The sequence below is a fragment of the Pygocentrus nattereri genome, chromosome 21 (assembly GCF_015220715.1).
Source record: "Pygocentrus nattereri isolate fPygNat1 chromosome 21, fPygNat1.pri, whole genome shotgun sequence".
Classification (NCBI taxonomy): Eukaryota; Metazoa; Chordata; class Actinopteri; order Characiformes; family Serrasalmidae; genus Pygocentrus; species Pygocentrus nattereri.
The window spans coordinates 15433442-15445067 of record NC_051231.1 but is presented as its reverse complement, the minus strand read 5'-3'; positions in this window follow the sequence as shown (position 1 = coordinate 15445067).

Sequence of the window (11626 nt, the reverse complement as noted above, 5' to 3'; positions counted from 1 at the left end):
CCGGGGCCGGTCAGCTCATCCTCTGCGCGGTCCTGCGCGGCGCTTATAATGCTTCTCGCGCGCTCGCCAGGCGCGTGAAGCCTTCCGCCGTGCGCCCAATGGCACGGAGCCGTGAGGACAGCCCCGCCCTCCACACTGTCGGGCTCGGGGAAACGAAAGGAGGGCGGAGCTTGCTCGGTAGGTGTGTCCAATCAGAATGCAGAAGCCGGGCAAACCCCGCACTGCGCAGCACGTGGCGCCCAGATACGCAGAAATCAGAGCGAGCCAGCGTGGAGCTGCGGTCACTCTGACCTCTAACCTGCAACCTCCACACAGACAATCGTGCCTAACAAATAGGCTGGAAGTCACTGGAGAACTCAGGGTGACTGCACTTAAAAACATAGTTCTTCAAGGGTTCTTTAGTAAAGTGGTTCTTTAGGACAGTGGTTCTTCATAAAACCATGAACACCCAAAGAACCAGTTGCGTGATTAAGTGGTTCTTTGCACGGTGAAATGATTCTTCAGATTGATGGAGACTGTGCTGTATATTGTTGTACATAGTACTCCAAAGGTTTGTGCTAGTGTAATGATGTCAATCTTGTAACAATAGAAAAAGACTTTTTGGTGCTATGTAGAAACACTGCCTTTACTAAAGAACCCTAGAAGAAACACCTTTTTGTGGGTATTATTTGAAGTCGAATGAACTCAACATTTCACATTTACCTGGTTCCTTTTTTAAGTTTAAAAGCTGCATAATTGTTTATAGTTATTTGAATGATTAATCATTTACTCTCAGACATATGAATTATAAATGCACTGTAAATGCATTTTAGAAGTATTGCAGTATGATGTATGTTTATAAATACACTATAAAATGACAACTTTATTACTTTACTACTAGAAGTGCATGTCCTGAAGAAAATGCAAAGTGCAGCTTAAGCTTCTTGCTAGGCAGTTGCTATGTTATTAAGTTTGGTTGCTAAGGTGTTGCTAGTTGATTCCTATGGTATCCCAGGTGGTTGGTAAGGTGTTGCTTGATGGTTGCTATTGGAATCCCAGGTGGTTGCTAAAGTGTCGCAAGGTGGTTGCTAAGGTATCCCAGATGGTTGCTATGGTGTTGTTAGGTGGTTGCTATGGTATCTAAACTGGTTGCTAAGGTGTTGTTAGGCAGTTATTATGGTATCCCAGATGGTTGCTAAGGTGTTGCTAGGTGGTTGACATGGTGTATGGGGTGTTTATGAGTAGTTGGCAGGTACTTGCTAGGCGTTATTTAAAAGGAACGGGAGCCTACAGAAGAACAAAGCATGAAGGGTCAGTATGGCTGTTCAGTTGACTTTGAGTACCTGCAGTTTGTTGGCCGTCGGGTAAAGAAATATTTGGGCTTGTTTGGGGGCAAAAATACATGGGACTCTCTGTGAAAAACAAGGGATAAAAATGACAAGCAGGTGAGTGTGGGCCAGAACAACACTAAATTTGTGCTTGGAAGCCTCTCCTGTCCTTGTCCTGTATGTGAAACAGTGTCTTTCATTCAAGCAGAAGTACAGTTGATGGGCATGGCACTTCTGCACTCCATTCATTCCTATGGAAAAAAATTCTCCCATTTAATGAAGATTGTACGAAACTCGATCTTTGGATCAAAAACTGTATTCAAGTGTAGCATTCTCAGTCAGACCGAACTTTCCAGAGTTTGAATGATGTTGGTATAGCTATGTTGATATGTTCATCTGTAAAGTTTTTAGAGCAAAGCAATGAGCAATCACTAATAATGGTTTGATTAATGATTAATAATGTTTGAAAAAGCACATATTAACCACGTAATAATGAATAACTAAACATAAAGGAAGGTTTATGCATTACACAAAATAACAAGATGGTAAGGTATTACTGTATCATACAAAACTGGACTATAAAACTTTAATTTATGAGTTTTGAGTATCAAATAACTCAACCGTCATTAAATTGTAATTACTAATTCCACAATTCAAATGATTCAGATGATACTTTATTATTAAATATGTAGCTAATACACAATACTGAGCAGTCATTAGATATTCATTAAGGTGTGTACTCAGGCCTGTTTCTATAAAGTTACCAGTTCTTCTAATATGTGGAGGAAATCTGGAGATCTGGTTTTTCTCTACACGTTTATACAGCATCTGAAAGCCTGCAGGACTTGCTGGCGTGGTTTAGTAATCTAGCTCTGGGAGATCCTGACCCGATTCCTCTGGAGCTGGAGAGCAGCCAGCAGGCTCTGTGTGTGCAGTGAAGAAATACAAGCAGTACTGAGAACTCCATCCAGCTTAATTTCCCCTATTACTCCCCCTATTTCCCCCACCCAGGCTAAAGAAGCATTTATTGACCTTTAATAGAAGTGTAGAGTGGAGCTTTTCCATCAATCAGGGTTATTCCTGGTGTACAACCCCAATTCCAATGAAGTTGGGGCGTTGTGTAAAACATGAATAAAAACAGAATACGATGATTTGCAAATCCTTTTCAACCTATATTCAATTGAATACACTACAAAGACAAAATATTTAATGTTCAGACAGATAAACTTTACTGTTGTTTGCAAATATTCACTCATTTTGAATTTGATGCCTGCAACACGTTCCAAAGAAGTTGAGACAAGGGCAACAAAAGACTGGGAAAGTTGAGCAATGCTCAAAAAAACACCTGTTTGGAACATTCCACAGGTAAACAGGTTAATTAGAAACAGGTGAGTGTCATGAACGTCGCTTAGCTTTGCCAAACATTCACACAAAGCAATCGAGACTGTTCTCATACTTGCTTCCCCAATGGTGGAACAAGCTACCTTCCGCTGTCAGAGCAGGGGCGTCCCTCGCTATTTTTAAGAAACTCCTGAAGACAGAGCTCTTCAGGGAGCACTTGCTCTAATCGCCTCTTGCAAATCTAGCCACTACCAACCTTCATCTCCTTCTTGCCCTCCTTCCCTTCTCTACCCTGCTTTTACCCCTTGGCCTCCTTTAAGGCCTGACTATGTTTGTTTTATGTACCACATTATTTGTAAGTCGCTTTGGATAAAAGCGTCTGCTAAATTGTAATGTAATGTAATGTAATGATTGGGTATAAAGGGAGCATCCCTGAAAGGCTCAGTTGTTCACAAGCAAGGACGGGGCGAGGTTCACCATTTTGTGAACAACTGCATGAGCAAATAGTTCAACAGTTTAAGAACAACGTTTCTCAACGTGCAATTGCAAGGAATTTATGGATTTCTGGAGAAATCTCTGCAAGTAAGTGGCAAGGCAGAAAACCAACATTGAATGCCCGTGACTTTCAACCCCTCAGGCGGCGCTGCATTTAAAACCAACATCATTCTGTAACGGATACTGAAGATGCAAGGAGTAGAGGTCGAAAAGGTGGATGACTTCAAATATCTTGGGTCAACCATCCAGAGCAATGGACAGTGTAGAAAAGAGGTGAAAAAGAGGGTGCAGGCAGGATGGAGTGGGTGGAGACGGGTGTCAGGGCTGATGTGTGACAGAAGGATAGCAGCAAGAGTGAAAGGGAAGGTTTACAAGACAGTAGTGCGTCCTGCTATGATGGTTTGGAGACTGTGGCTCTGTCTAAAAGACAGGAGGCTGAGCTGGAGGTGGAGGAGATGAAGATGCTGAGATTTTCGTTGGGTGTGACAAGGATGGACAAGATTAGAAATGAGCAGATCAGAGGGACAGTGAAGGTGGAGCAGTTTGGAGATAAAGCCAGAGAGGCCAGGTTGAGATGGTTTGGACATGTGTTGAGGAGGAATAGTGGATATATTGGTCGAAGAATGTTGGAGATGGAGCTGCCGGGTAGAAGGAGAAGAGGTCCACATTTCAGATTGTTTTTGGAAATCATGGATGTCGTGTCCTCCGGGCCAAAGTGGAAAAGGACTGTCCGGATTGTTATCAGTGCAAAGTTCAAAAGCCAGCATCTCTGATGGTATGGGGGTGTGTTAGTGCCCATGGCATGGGTAACTTGCACATCTGTGAAGGCACCATTAATGCTGAAAGGTACATACAGGTTTAGGAGCAACATATGCTGCCATCCAAGCAACGTCTTTTTCAGGGATGTCCCTGCTTATTTCAGCAAGACAATGCCAAGCCACATTCTGCACGTGTTACAACAGCGTGGCTTTGTAGTAAAAGAATGTGGGTACTAGACTGGCCTGTCTGCAGTCCAGACCTGTCTCCCATTGAAAATGTGTGGCGCATTATGAAGCACAAAATACGACAACAGAGACCCCGGACTGTTGAGCAACTGAAGTTGTACATCAAGCAAGAATGGGAAAGAATTCCACCTACAAAGCTTCAACAATTAGTGTCCTTAGTTCCCAAACACTTATTGAGTGTTGTTAAAAGGAAAGTTGATGTAACACAGTGTAAACATGCCCCTGTCCCAACTTCTTTGGAACGTGTTGCAGGCATCAAATTCAAAATCAGTGAATATTTGTAAAAAACAATAAAGATTAAATGTTTGAACATTAAATATCTTGTCTTTGTAGTGTATTCAATTGAATATAGGTTGAAAATGATTTGCAAATCATTGTATTCTGTTTTTATTTATGTTTTACACAACGTCCCAACTTCAAATATCAACTGAATTCTATTAGAATTACATCACATTTTTTTCCAACAGAGCAATGTTCACAGTGACTTCAGCAAAAAATGCAGTTACAGTTAAAACACATCTTTTCATCAGCTGTGATTGAAAGAATGCATTTCATGTCTCTCTTTGGGTTGGACAAACCCTGTGCAGGTCCAAAGGTGCTCTACAGGTCAGAGATAGATCATGTTTGAGGTGTTTGCATTTCTCTCATAGATTAAGATTACACTAAGCATTAGACATAGCTGAGACTGCAGCTTTAAATATTTCAGCTCACTAAAGGGCCCAGATCCTGAAAAACTGAATTGTTGTGTCTTTTTTATGCATAAAAGAAAAACAAACATTTGATGTAGTATGTAAACAATATTAAAGTTTGAAAAGGTACTGGTCACTTCCCTGTGCATGCAATCCATAGCTGCAAGTAGTTCAGCAGAAGGTTCTCTCTGCACTCCAGCATCACATGGATTTATTAAACTCCATGTTGAAGTATTGATTAGATAAGGCAAGGTATTGGATGATTAACTTCAGAAAATACTGGGCTTCCTCGAGGAAAGGGCAAGACAGTGTTAAACAAGCACACTGTGCGTTTCTGATTCTGTGTGTTTCAGAATGAGTAAACTCTTTCAGCCAGATAAACAGATTTTAAAGATGTCTGTTGCACAGTGCTGTAAATGTGATAAAAACTGTGTACTTGTAGTTGTGAGATGTTAATGCTTCAGTAAATCAGCTCTGCACAACAGAAGACTGTAACCGTGCGTTACTCACAACGTTTCTAGCTATCAGACCCACCAACTCTCCCTTGGTGAGAATACACAATCTTCTCTTTTTTGTACAGAAGTGGGTGACAGGTCATCACATAGAACTGTGCAGAGTCAAAGGTTGCTTTGGGGGAATGGGGGGTGGGGGTTGTGATCTGGCTATAAATAGATACCCTAAACTCTCATATTGAACACACAAACATCATCAGCATACATACATGAATAAATTCTATACATTTATATGACCCCCATAGAGCAGGTACGATTTGGGTGGTGGATCATTCTCAGCACTGATCTAACACTGATTTGTGTGTGTTGTGCTGGTACAAGTGGATCAGACACAGCAGAGCTATTTACACATACACAACATATGGACCCAAGTATTGGCATACAACTCTTAACCATTGAATTATTAAAATTAATAATCGAATCAGGTTTTTCATTTAGTCTCATTGCCACAGGTACATAAAATCAAGCACCTAGCCATGCAGTCCGCCTTTACACACATTAGTGAAAGAATGGGTCATCCTAAAGAGCTCTGAATTTGAGCATGGTACTGTAATAGAATACCATTGGTACAACAAGTTAGTTTGTGAAATGTTTTCCCTGCCAGATATTCCACTATCAATGTCCAAACCTCCGCTGGCATTACCATTAGCAAAAAAGCTACTGCAGCTGCATGCAAGCTTTACATCACCAAGCACAATGTCAAGTATTGGACAGAGTAGTGCACACCACCTGGAGTAATGGAAACAAATTCTGTGGACTGAAGCATCACGCTTCTCTATCTGGCAGTCTGATGGACAAGTATGGATTCTATGAATGCCAGGAGAACATTACCTGCCTGACTTCATTGTGTCAACTGTAAAGCTTGGTGGAGGGGGGATAATGCTATGGCGTTGTTTTTCAGCGGTTGGTCTAGACTCAATAATTCAGCAAACCAAAACATTTTGGACAGTTGTATGCTTCCAATTTTGAGGGAATAGTTTGGGGAAGACACTTTTCTGTTCCAGCATATCTGTGCCCCAGTGCACAAAAAGATCCATAAAGGCATTGTTGGGTGAGTTTAGTGTGGAAGAACGTGACTGGCCCAGAGCCCTGACCTCAACCCTGTCCAACACCTTTGGGTTCAAGTAGAACAGAGATTGTGAGCCAGGCTCTCTCATCCAACATCAGTGTCTGATCTTACAAATGCTTGTATGGATGAATGGGAAAAAATTCCCACAGACATTCCAAAGTCTTGCAGAAAGCTTCCCAGAAAAGTGGAAGCTGTTATAGCTGCAAAGGTGGGACCAACTCCAAATAAATGCCTATGGATTTAGAAAGGGATATATACATACATACACACACACACACACACACACACACACACACACACACACACACACATATATATATATATATATATATGTAGTCCTATGTGAATTTATCCTAACAGGAGTTAAAGATCAGTATTTCAAACATATTTCATGAGTTCCTTACATTGTAAGGCACAGTATAAAAAACTTAAATGAGGTATTTGAAAAAGAACACTGATCAAAATTAGAGAACACTTTCAGACACCTGCAAGTTGGCGTTGATATGGCACCTGGTGCTAATTTCCTTAATTATCTGAGAAACCCTATTTAACTGGCAGCCTAACTTTCCAGTTTTCCCTGACTTTGCAAGATGGAAAGCCGTTCCAAAGTGACTGAAACCCTCCATCAGCAGGTTGTCAAGATGAAGGCCAAAGGGGTGACCCTATCAGCCATAGCAAGAGAAGTTGGTCGTTCCAAGTCTGTAATTTCCAGAATACTGCATCTTTACAACACCACAAACTCATTCAAGTCTCCCAAGAAGGCTGGTCGTCCACGAAAGACAAATGCGAGAGAGGACAGGATAATGCGGAGAATTTCCATGGGCAATCGGTTCAACACTGCAGCTGGAATTGCTTGCCAGTTCAGCACTGAACAGGGTAAGGATCTATCTCGTCATACAGTGTCTCGACGTTTAAGAGCATTTGGACTGAAAGCCCACTCTGCAGTGACCAAACCTCTCATTAGCAGAAAGAATCAAAAGGCTAGATTAACCTTTGCTGAGGAGCATGTTGTGTGGACAGAGGAAACATGGTCCAGAGTTCACTTTAGTGATGAAAGCAAGTTTAATTTATTTGGGTCTGATGGGAAACATTATGTTCTTCGACAAACTGGGGAAAGACTGAACCCAAAGTGTGTAAAGAAGTCAGTGAAAGGTGACAGTGAAAGGAGGAGGAAATGTCATGGTTTGGGGAATGTTTTCAGGGGCCTCTCATACAGCTACATGGCAGAGTGAATGCAAGTGTGTATCAGAACCTTCTTCAACAACACATGGTTCCTTCCTTGCGTTTGTCACTCAATCAGCCAGCAATTTTCATACATGACAATGCCCCCTGTCACAGCAAAATGGGTAAAGCAGTTCCTTGAAATTGAAAACATTGAAACAATGAAATGGCCAGCTCAGAGTCCTGATCTAAACCCAATAGAAAACCTCTGGAAAATCCTTGGTGACAAAGTTATGGCCAAGAAACCCACTACAGTCACGAACTGTGGAAAAAACTGCAAGAAGAGTGGACCAAAATCACACCAGAACAGTGTGAGAGACAAGTCATGTCCTGTGGCCGCAGATGTGCTGAAGTCATTCAAAGCAAAGGCCTGTACACGTCCTACTGACCGGTGACTGTTTTAACCTTCTGAAAATTTAATTGTAATCTTTCTCTGTGCTACAGTCATTGCTGTTCTTTAATTTTGATCATTGTGTTTCTTGCAAAATAAAGATTTTTGGTTGAAGTACTTTGGTTATTTTGTTAAACGCTGTTCTAGTGGCATGGTATACCCCTAACAAAAAAATCCTTCAAATGTTGACCAATGAAGATTGTATTATTTCTGAAAAAATCAAGTGTTCTTGAATTGTTCTCTAATTTTGATCTCCAGTATATATATATATATATATATATGATCAACTGATTTGATCTCAAAAACTACATTTTCCACTTTAAACTCTTATCAAAGCTGTTTTGAAACCTTTTTAAGATTTCATTTTCAGTAGCTTAACTATCCTGCACAGTGGATGAACTGCAGCTGCAAGACCTTCAAAGCGTACCCATCCTGCTGTGTGAGGAGTCAGCTGTGATTTGAGCTGTACAGTACAGTGACACTGACCACTGCCGGACTTTACAGCTTCTGAGAACAGGTTGTCAGCTGACCGAGGGAGCGATGAATGTCTGTGCTTCTCTGCCAAAACCTGCGTCACAGATTCAGAAACGTGTTGGAGATCACAGACATGCTGCAGCTGATCACTCAAACCAAGTCCCGTTAATGATTCACGGCATTCTCTGAACCAGCGGCTTCTGTTAATAACGCAGTCAATCAGTGAAATCTGATGGCCCGGCTATGAGTGACCCTGAGCTGGAAAAAGTCCCCTGAGGGTGAGAATGGAGGCTCGCCTTTGATATTGTTCCTTAAACGGGGGTGCTGGCGGTATTCCAATGGAGGATCTGACCACAGACATGGCTTTAAGGTCCAGTGCTGCAGCTCGTCTGTCTGAGTGGGTTTAGTTTTGAAGCCCACCGCTCTGAACCTGAGCTGTAACCACTTTCTGTCTGTTCTGTTCTGCATGACGTCAGTCTCTCTGGGCTGTGTGAGCACTGCAACACTACTAAACGGACCATAAGAATAAATAAAGTTTATATAGTAAACTAAAGTAAAGTTTTGGAGATGTATTTACAAAAATGATTTGGGTTTTAGCTACATTAACTTTGTAACTCCAGCTCTAAACTGAAGTGGGAAAATTTGGTCCTATTACTGAACCAGCTTGCATAACCTCCATAGAATTGCACTGTGTAGTACAATGTGATGCTCTGGAGCAGCTACACATGAGCCTGAGGTCTCCATGTCCAATGCAAAGCATAGGCTAGTGAGGTATAAAGCACCCAGCATTGAGCTGTGGAACTGTGTTCTCTGGAGTGATGGAGCTCCATTCAATACCTTTGGGATGAGTTGGAGTGATCCAGAACTGACTGTCCAACATCAGTACCTGACCTCACTAATGCTCAATCAAATCCCCACAACAATGTTCCAACATCTAGTTTAAAGCCTTCCCAGAGTAGAGGCTGTTACTGCAGCACAAACTCACTGTTAATACGCAAGAAACGTTGGAGCAGCAGGTGGACGTGGCCTGCTATAGGCCGCTGTAGACAGTTCCTCACAGCCACATACCACAGAGTTAACATGCATTTCAGTTTGTGGTTGCACATCATAAATAGCCCAGTACCAAGTCTCAGCTCTAGACTGGACAGCTGCCGCAGACCAAAGTGGCCAGACACCATTTCATCAACATTTTTAATGGTAATCAAATATTCTAACAGACAAATTACATAAGCACAGATACCTCAGCAGAAGATTGTGTACACCAGCCACGTCCGAGCGCACATCTACCTCTAATTTTAACGGCACAGATGAGCAGTCTAAAACCATCCTCCAGGAACAGTGTTGTTACTGCAGTCAAAGTAAAAGTACTTTTCCAAAAAGCAACTTAAGTAGAAGATGCTATGAGGCTAAAATTGGCTTCTTAAACTTTCTGCTCCACCTTGAAAGGGGCACCTATTACATTCTAAATATAATGGAGCAAACCTGAACTTTACTCACTAACCTGACTGATTGGCATTTTAAAATACTACAGCCTACATCAGTTTAGCTCCACCCACTCACACTGAAGTTATAAGCATGGTTTTAACCTGGACTACTTTTTAATGTAGGAACAATACAGTGCAGCCAATCAGAAAAGAGCTCATTTACACACATCAGTCTTAAAAATGCACAGAAACCTGTTTAATTTCAAGAGATACAGACAGGCTGGTCAAAAAAAGGTTAAGAATAAATCACACAGCACTTCCACCACAGATTATTTGTGCTGTATATTTAAACTCTTTCTAAATAAAAGTTGAAAATGAGACTGAAATACTAAAAATAAAATGGTGAGGAAAAGATACCTAGTTATTTTTGAAATCATCAGTCAAGGGTGTGATTGGATGATTGAGACTCAGGCTTGAACATTAAGTTTTCATGTCTTTGTAGGAATTTATTGCCTCTATATAAAATATTAATATTAGAAACACAGACAACTGATATTAATATAAGAAGAAATGATTTGATATCAAAGAGTGTTTTTAACCCTTTCCTGCTCTGTCCTTGAGAAAGCAGAGCATTAAGTGTAGTTATCATAAATACCTAATCAATATTTAATTATGTGAAATCAGGAGCTGCTGATGGTTGTCTGGAGGTCCCCAAGAGAAATCTTGAGGTTTGGTTCCAGATATCATGTACTTTTTTTGAGAAGAAACCCTTGTTCATTTTTACTGAATTTACTGTTATTTTCATTTATTTTAATGATGTGTGGTGTTGTTTTTTTTTTTAACTTTATTACTGGAGGCTGATTCTGTTCCACACACTTCAGTTCCGCTGCTTTTGCAGTATCATTCACCACTACACCCCCCCCACCCCCACGTTTCCCCACAATGCCGGTTTTAGAGCTGAAGTACGTGGTGGGATCAGAGCCAAAACTAACACTTCCCCTTGATCAGGAGTCAAGTCAGGTTAGAGCACAGAACAGCTGGCAGCCTCGACGTGAGACAGGCATGTTTGGCACAAAACACAATCAAGAGTGTCGGCGACCTGCTGAGTGAGGACAAGTGATAAAACATATGCAGTGATGTGAGTTACAGAGAAATACCAGCAGCCTTCAACATTCTGCACCACAATACACTCTCTTAAGAGTCGTTTTAATGTCTTTTCAACCAATTGATATTTCTGATGTTTACTTAAATTTTCAAGCATTCTGTGAAGAAGGTGATGAATAATATTGTCTAACTTGTATTCAACATCATTCCTGAAGTTCAGCCTTTTTTATTTTAGAGCGATGCAGAGAAACTTGATGCTGCGTTTGCTTAGCAGAGTTGATCACTGTAATGATCTTCTTACTGGAGAAAACAATGGATCCTCTACAACTCATATAGAACGAAGCAGCATGGATCTGCACAATAACACAGAGAGCTCACATCACCCCTGCTTACACTGCACTGAGCCTTGATCTTTTTGGAGAGATTTTCAAGTTCTACTGCTGGTTTTTAAGGCTCTACATGACCTTAAATCTCCTGAATGTCTGTCTATGATCTTAAATCTGCAGATACTGACTACCTGCAAACATCTGTAAAATACAGAAAATGTAGACAGAGTCTGTTATTCTGCTTCTAATCTGTGGACCTCCTTTTGTTA